Below are 9,454 nucleotides of genomic sequence, written 5' to 3' on the forward strand. Positions count from 1 at the left end.
AGTTATAGAGGCACTGACGCATTGATAATTTCGCCGCGATGGGAAAGATTTCGTTTACAACGTGGGATTAAAGAGGATTCTGCATTTGATAATGTAGTGTGTGTGCGAAGAGAACGTTACATCACACACTCCGATAGTGTTTTTTGTTAAAATAAGAAAATTGTCTATGTTTCTTATCATTATTGTTGATTTTAAGCATCGAAAAGAATCTATTTCGAATGTATATAACTTGTTCTAATTTTAATTTTTATTAGCATTTAAATAACATAACTAGTATAGAGAAAAAAACATTCTAAATTCGAATTTTTTTTATTATAATACATTTAAAATACATTTGAGGATTTTTTCGATCAGAATATTCTTATGCAGAATCTCTAATCTCTAATTTTATTAGTAAAATGAGATATATTGCAGAATCAATCTAATTTTATTAGTAAAATGAGATACATTAATTTAAATTTATTAACAAATATATATGATGAACTTGCAAATTCATTCTATATAGTCTTTTTATCCTTTCTGGACCTGGTTATACTTCTTTTCATGACAATCTTTTTAGAAGTCCATCTACGCTGATTTCGTTTTTTTTTTGCTTATGTCCAATAAGGTAAGACCTTAGAGACCTTTAATGCTCCCGAAGGGTAAGGCAAATTTTGGAACTCACCACTTTAGGTTTTCCTTCGACTTCTATAACTCTCTCTCTTTCTTTTTATTGGAATGCTCACACCAATCTTCTTCATTCTTTCCTTACCGGTAAACTTATTGTCGAAATCCATTCAGTAAAATTGTCATGAGCATTACAAGCATTAAACAGGTATTTCGGTCATCGCAGGGAAATCCTTAAAGATTCATTTTCGACATAGGTATTACGTGAGGAAATCGAATGGACGACAGAATGTGACGCCGTTATGACGTATGCAGTTCGGAATATGCTCCTAGCTCCCACGAAACCGCGAACATCACTATTGTATCGATTTTATCGAGAATGGGTTTTAAATTCGGTACGTGTCTTCTAACACGTTAATTGGGACGTGGTCTCTAAGCACGCGGTTTCCAAGTCCATTTTCCGGGTTTTTGTGTGATGTCATTATAATATACATATGTCCATAAGGTTTTGGAATCAAAATGTATTTTTGTTGTACAGGAAACCCCACTTAAAGTTGATTTGAAATAGAAAACTTTAAGATCACGGACAAGATTGAAACGTCTGTCTAAAAACGTTTTGGATTGATAAAATAATAACATTAATTCATTGCATATTATCTATTCTATCGGCCCACATGTGTCCACTGCTGGGTCTCCTTAGAGCTCCCCCAAGACTCACTACAACGATCGGTCCTGCGCTGGTTGCTGTAGCCCGCACCAACTTGAAGCCCCTTCAGGTTATTCAATCCCGATTCTGCAGGATAGCCGTCGGAGCACCATAGTTCCTGAGGAACGTGGATCTCCACGATGACCTGGAGTTCGACTCTGTCAGTATGTATCTACAGTCGGCATAATTGCGCCATTTCGAGAAGGCGGCACGACATGAGAACCCTCTTGTCGTGGCCGCTGGAAACTACATACCCGATCCTATAGACCCAATGGTAAACAGTGGACACAGCCCACTGAGTTTCTCACTGGATCTTCTCAGTGGGTCGCGTTTCCGTTCCGGTGCTCTTGCTAGGGTCAGTGTTAGTAACACTCCGGTTTGAGCCCCGTGAGCTCACCTACACACGTTAGGGTGAAGCTGAAATAGCCTCTCAAGGCTATCAGCATAGGAAAAAAAAAACCTGGTTGCATCCATCGGATCCCCGCGGACCTCAATAGGTCGTCCATCTTGTGGGAGGCCTACCCACGCTACGTGTTCCGGTACGTTGTCACTCACCATCAGGTGGGCCGTATGCTCGTCTGCATACAAGGGCAATAAAAAATAAAAAATAAACTAAACAGTTGCCGGTTGCCTGAACCAAATTACTTTTCAAGTAAAAATTCGTCGTCGTGGCCTAAAGCATAAGACTCTCGGTGGATTCATATCGAGCGATGTGAATGTGCCCGTGTTCGAATCCGCCGGCAGATAAAAATTTGCTTTAATGAAATATACACGTACTTAACACACGGTTATAAATTACTTCTACGACGAAGGATTAAAATCGTGTAATAAAAATAAGCCCGTCAAAATTATAATTATACATACGTAAAAATTATTCTCGTTTTTTTTTATTGCTTTGATGGAAGAATGGAATGGAAGAGCTCACGGTCTACCAGGTGTTAAGTGGTTACCGGAATCTATAATCATCAACAACGTAATTGCGGCACCCCACCTTGAGACTGAATTCTAAGGTCTTCGTTTTTACAGCACAACGTCTGCTGGATCCTTCAAACCAAGATGCATGCTTCACGGCAGAAATAGGCAGGGTGGTGATACCTACCCGTCCGAACTCACAAGACGACCTACTACTTGCAATGATACCATTTCTCATTGCAGGTAGTAGGCAATTGCAATTGCAATTGCAAATACACATAAAAATTGGCGTTTTTAAAAAATGTACCCGTAAAGTATAACTATCGCTACGTTTGAAAGAGGAAGCATGAAATTCAACACCTATTAAAGTTTCTTAATGAATTTTTTCGGTAACCAAATCACACACGGGCATTCCCCGTACTATGGGACTAGATACTGATATAGATATAAGGGTCTATATCTTGCTATGTCTCGCTGTATAGATGATAAATAGTCAGACAAAGGGCAAGCGAACGTGTTTGTTCACGAGAATATTTTACCTGAAGTGGGCTCGTATCCATGTAACTTCAGTCCAACAGTCAACTGGCCACCGATAACGACATCAGCCATCGATACTAATCATTTTCATCAATTTGATGAATGACGAATTTTTTTTTTAACTTAACAGTGTCACAAACTCTGAAACTATTCTCCAAGTCTATCTATATTTTCGAATATAGGTTTCAAGAAGTCAATAACCGCTTACCTTCATTTACTCACTCACTCTCACTCATTTACCTTCGTAACTGTAAGTCTAGTTTCAATCTTCAATAAGTACTGGAAGGACATATTCTGAGTCTGGATGCTTGGGGTCTCACTGACTGATTGTGCTGAAAAAACAGCCTTGATTTTAACTTTTACAGCATATAATATATTAGTTGTCGTCCGTGTCCACGAAAACTGTGGAGTTTTTTAAAATTCAGACATTGTCGAATTAAAACTAATAAGAATGCTGTTAAGCCGTAAAAATGGTAATAATTATAATCCATTTAATTATAGCAGTTCGCAGCAATTTCGGGTAATTAGTGTTTTATAACAGAGAAATACGAAAGCAGTGCTCTTATCTAAAATTAGTGCTGTCAAAAACTAATATACATATACTTTTTGTAAGAGAAAACCTTTTAATAAGTAAATAAATAAAAATGATTAAAATACATTTGCTCGTTTAAAATTTTCAGGTTGAACAAATCAAATAGCTTTAAAACTCAATTGAATGTTCAAATTTAAACTATTAAATTTATCTTTTGTGCGGAATTCTAATTATTAGTAAGTTAATAACAGTTTTTTTTGTTATGTCCCTTGTAGGCAGGAAAAGTTCTTGAGTGGCGACCGCGTACCGGAAGACGTAGCGTGAGTAGGCCTCCCACAAGATGGATCGACGATCTATCGAGGTTCGCGGGGATCCGCTGTATGCAGGCAGCGCAGGACCGGTCTTTGTGACGAGGCTTGGGGGAGGCCTATGTCCAGCAGTAGACCTCTGTGGGCTGATAAGAAGAAGAAGAAGGCAGGCAAAAGCCTACGTCTCACCTGATCGTGAATTACCGTTGACAATGGCCGTCATCAACTAAGCCACTGCCTACCGCTGAATACAAATATTGTAGCTGTCATGAAACCAATATGAAATCGGGTTGCTTTCATTCGGTTTGTGGAAATTGATTGATTGAAGTCGGGATTTTCACATGGCCATCGGACAAAAGGACAATGAACCCACTTTACGCTTAATAAGGTAGAGTGAACGCTAGTTTGCATATCTATACTTAATATTATAAGACTGAAGAGTTTGTTTGAACGCGTTAATCTCTGGAACTATTGGTTCGATTTGAAAAAATCTTTCAGTATTAAATAGCCCATTTATTGAGGAAGGCTATAGGCTATAACATCACGGTAAGACCAATACAAGTGGAGCACCAATAAATAATGTTTCAAAATAAGGGGTTTCAATGGCTCCTTAACATTCTATAATTCTAATATATTTTCAGTTTTTACGTAAATGAAGTGGGGGATAAATTTAGCGTTATGCCAAGTAACTATTCCGCGCGGACGGAGTCGCGGGCAAAAGCTAGTTAAGTATATTATTAATGGTAGCATTCACCTTCCACTTTAATAATAACTAAATATCAAACTAGCAAGTGTAACAGCTTTTTTTATTTCTCCAACTTCGACTGGCAAAGGGTCACAGAAAAACATATGAGCATGCTTTTGTTGACGTACATAAGGATTGATTACAAATTATCGAACAATTTAGTGTTCAGTACCGGAGGTTCGATTAGAGATCAGAGTCATAAGTTCAAAGTCTCGTTTGCATTGGAATCTTGTAAGCCTTCAAATTGATAAGCCTCATGGACGAATCAGACAGAAACAAGTAATTTCCTTAGCAGCAATAACACAGGAAAAAATCTTAGAAACATTTTCGGCAACGCGACAATTGTATGAAAAAATAATAATACTAGTACAGCTGTTGTTCTGCGGAATTTCCTGCTCCTTGTCCCAGGAAACTGAGAAGTTGTTTTAGTGTTCTTGATTCTAGATCCAAGGGTATTGTTACAGAGGTATTGCGTGTATTACATGCATTCGTTTTCGACATAACCTCGTTCATCTCACATTAGCATTAAACTTAAAACTGCATTCAAAAAACACGTGAAGTATTTTGACTTTTGATGGTGATGTTTTGATAAAGAACTTATTATATTAGGAACTTATCGATATTTTGATTGTTTGTTATATATCATCACACCTCCTATGCACTATAGTAGTTGTCTATTGTCTTTAAAGATTTTATTTTGTTGCACGACAATGGCTTGCTATATGTAGATCCCGAGATCACCTGTCTATGGGTTCCCGGAATCCATAGACCTTGAGATGTGGGCTCTAAGGTTCAATTTTAAATGGTAGAATCATCATAAAAAGCTGCGAGACTTAACCTTCTGAATACTACAAAATCATAATTTAGTTTAAATTACTCTCGCGAGATATGAAATGTAAACAAACAAACACATATGAGTCAAATAACTGATTAAATAGAATAAAAATACTGAGATAGCATTTTTATTACGTATATCTTGATAGCTGTAATATTTTCGTACGCTAACACATTCTTTTACGTATTAAGTGAGATAAAATAAAACAATCAGTATCCTAACAGTTTGATTCTAAGTGCAATTTTTCTTGATCGCTATAATATTTCAGACTAACTTAAACAAAAACGATCTTGTATTCATAGGACACATGTCTGATTTTTACTATTTCCTAACTAAGCTACAGTTGCTAATTATTTGCAATACCATCCCATTCTGTTAATAAGATCTTAATTCCTATTTTCAAGATATTATTTTATTGTATTATCTTTTTCTAGAAATAAATTAAGTCTACTGTACCCTACATATAGACATGAACTATTAGTCAGCGCCCCTGACCACTGGACAGAGTCGTGGATTCGTTCCCACTTCGGGCAAACATTTGTGTGGCGAAAAAAATTATCTGCTCTTTGTGTGTTTATGTCGTCGTAATAATAAAGTATATCTTTAAATATGTGTATCAATCTCTGGTTTCCATAGTTCAGGTAATCCTTGTTTAGTACCAGTAGGTCGTAGATGTTTTGTCTGTTATGATTTATTAAGTTATTATTATCTCATTAATAACTCACTTAGTACTTATAACAGGATAATATTTTATTATCATTCAATTTTAGTACTTATAACAGGATAATATTTTATTATCATTCAATTTTCATACAAATATGTAAGAATTTTGTTTTTGACATGGAACTGTGGGGCTGGGTTGAGTTGGAGCTCTCGGCCCTTAAAAGCGAAACGCATTGCATACCATGATTACGTTGAACTGGAACAAGTTTTTTTTTCCTACCTAAACTGAGAGCCTTGAGAGGCTATATCAGCTTCACCCTAACGTGTGTAGGTGAGCTCACGGGGCTCAAACCGGAGTGTTGCTAACACTGACCCTAGCAAGAGCACCGGAACGGAAACGCGACCCACTGAGAAGATCCGGCGAGAAACTCAGTGGGCTGTGTCTGTGGGTTAATTTACTCGTCGAGCCCTTGGTCGCAAACGACGGGTTCGACGAGAACGATGACCGGTGAAACTAGTAATTTACGGAGTTGGCTAAAGAAATAGATGAAGATTATTCGATACCGGTCACATAATAGGAAAGTTGTTGTACTATTCAGCTGTAGCATAGAATACGATGATCATTTAAGATCATAACAAATCCGACTTAAATCTGAAACGAGGAAGTCTGTAGACGAATTCAAGGTTCCAGCACAGCCAGTTAGGGCTAGAAAATATCTAGAATGGAGATTTGAAACAAGCGTTGCTTACGCCCACATATTATATGGACATACCAGTTGGTAGAGGTCATGTGATGCGTCAGATGTAGGCCGCGTCCGACCTGTCACTATAGAAATCTATCCATGGGTTATGTCCAAAAGCGAACGCCTTATGTCTGTTATGTTGATGATGAAATCGGAAATAGTCATAAAATAGGAAATACACGTGGTTTTGAATCACGCAAACGTCACATTTTTGAAACATAGCTGAGTTTGTTGAATAATATGTTTTACCTCAATTAATGCGAAAAGTCATCTTCGTTGGGTCTATATTTTATAATTGCTTATTCATAATAATTAATGTAGTCATTCAATCAAATAAATGTTTTTTGTCGGTAGTCGTCGTGGCCTAAAGGATAAGAGGTCCGGTGCATTCGTCGTGAGCGATGCACGGGGTGCTCGCATCCCAGGCGGGTACCAATTTTTCTAATGAAATACATACTCAAGAAATGTTCACGATTGACTCCCACGGTGAAGGAATAACATCGTGTAATAAAAATCAAACCAGCAAATTTTAATTTGCGTAATTATTCGGGGTAGGACCTCTACTGAGTCCGCGCGGGTAGGTACCACCACCAAAAACGGAGACCTTTCAACTTTTTTTTTTGATTGAAAGATTACTGGTGGCCCGAAGGCCTTTCCAGTTTCACCAGGACAAGTGAGCGATCAAATGCTCAGCCAGGAGGGGTGCTATTTGCTAACAACTGCTCGAGCACCTCCGAAGGAGACCAAACAACTCAAGAGCAATTGCTTCGCGAATGAATCGCGACCGCCTGAGAAGATCCGGCGAGAAACTCAGCGGGCTGATGTATGGGTTAGGTTGCACGTCGACCTCTTTATCGAGTTCAACGAGTACGGTTACCGGGGCCCCTAAGCCTGCTCCTAGTGTTAGAGCTGAAGGCGTCTAATGGATCTGATGGATCCGTAAGGACGTGAACCTTACAACTCATATCTGGAGGTACCATTTGCGTTGTAGGTATCTATGGGCTCCGCCTACCGGCTACCGTCTACCGCCACTCATGGACTTCAGCAATGCCAGAGGCAGAGCCAAGCCATTGCCTACCTTTGACAGTAGACTCTTATTGGAAGCTTAATATAAAGGTATAGACCAGAAGTCATAGTGCATGGAATGGGCTGCCGAGCTAGCAATAGTAAACAGTTACGGGTCAATAAAATCTTCGGCACTGATCGTTCTCGCCAGCACTGGGATGCTATTAAAACTTGATTAATAACAATCAGTGTGCCGTCTTCGCGGCAAATTTTAAATCTGACATTTTACAACGCCAATCGATCTCCACGTTCGGATCCATCAAATGACAGCGAAGCTACATCGCATGCACACACACATCGATTACGAACGGGAGCCGAGCAACATGCAACCAAATCTAGAACATTTAAACTTAACCGAAATCGACGACCGCGGGTGAAGTTAAATTATAATACATTAACAAAGGCCTAGTGATTCTAGAACAGTGCACGCGTCCAGGAGCTCCAGTGGCAGTCCCAGGTGCGTATGTGCATTTACACAATTTGTTGAATCCTAGACGTACATCGGGGACCTAGGATACCTTGCTGGGCAAGTTCCGTAGCCATCCCCGACCAGGGATCGATTGGTTTGTCCAGACCCAGTGTGTGTGTCGCTACGATAACCGGCTAAAACAAACTACCGAGCCGGGAACTAACGTCTCACATACAATCAGTAATAACTACTTATGAGACTATATATCTCTAGCAGTACTATATCTAAAGACAGAAAGAAATGAAAATATCTTAAAGTTTGACAGTTAGCAGATATGAAAGTCCACATCTTTTTGAGGGGATCGTCATTATAAAAGTAGAGAGTATTTCAATCACAGTGAGTTGAAAATATTGTTAAATGAAAAAAATGAGAAAATTATGATGACGTCACAGAATTTTCAGTAATCCAACGTTGATGGCCATGAGACGCCGGTCACTGCTATAAAACCGTCACTCAGCCTCAAATATTTAACTTCTCAAACATAATCTTCGGTTAATCCCGCACTTGGGCTTAAGGCATTATCATGAAAGCCAGATTATCTCTTGTGTTTTCTGTACCTTGCGCTAAACAGTCCCTAATAACAGTTTAGTGGCGGTAATTCTGTGTTATTTGGAGCAAGGAAAGAAAATTAACAACGATAATTTGATACGTTTTTAAATTATCTATTATAAACTGATTGACCATGTATTGAGCATCATTTTCCTTGCTATTGCGGCTCCAAATAGTCATGCGTGTAAGTGTGAAAGGTATTCAAGCAGTTATTTGCAAATGCAGGTTTATTTCTACAAGTGGACAGAGGCATTCTCGATTAGAATCACAACTTGTTATGTATATGAATTTGATAGTCATTTAACATTAGGCACCAGATCATATAGACTGACGCCAATAGACATTTATGTACATCATTTGTGTGCATATCATGTGCATTTAAAAATCACCTATGACTATTGAATCTATCAATTTATATAAATGTAAAGAAAAACCTTCATAGTCTAAAACTCTTTAGTTTTATAAAAAGGATTTTTCTTAAATGTCATTCAGTGAAGTTTGACATTAAGTAAAAAGAAAGTTCAGTTTGTTAATATAATAATTTTATTAAATTAAGGGCTTTAAATGTTGTTTTCTCATTATACACATAACAGAAAACGCAATTAAGTCTTTTATTGTTTATTTATTCTGGAGTACCCAATATCATTATAAAACAACATTTTTTGCAACACCATGAATAAAATGGAAAAATTAAGGTTTGATTTTGCTGTGAAATCAACGGAAGATGGAAAATCAAATGTTATATGCATAACTTCAATTGCTACACCTGATGGACAGATTTTTG

The sequence above is a fragment of the Bombyx mandarina genome, chromosome 18 (genome assembly GCF_030267445.1).
Source record: "Bombyx mandarina strain Sakado chromosome 18, ASM3026744v2".
NCBI classification, from domain to species: Eukaryota; Metazoa; Arthropoda; class Insecta; order Lepidoptera; family Bombycidae; genus Bombyx; species Bombyx mandarina.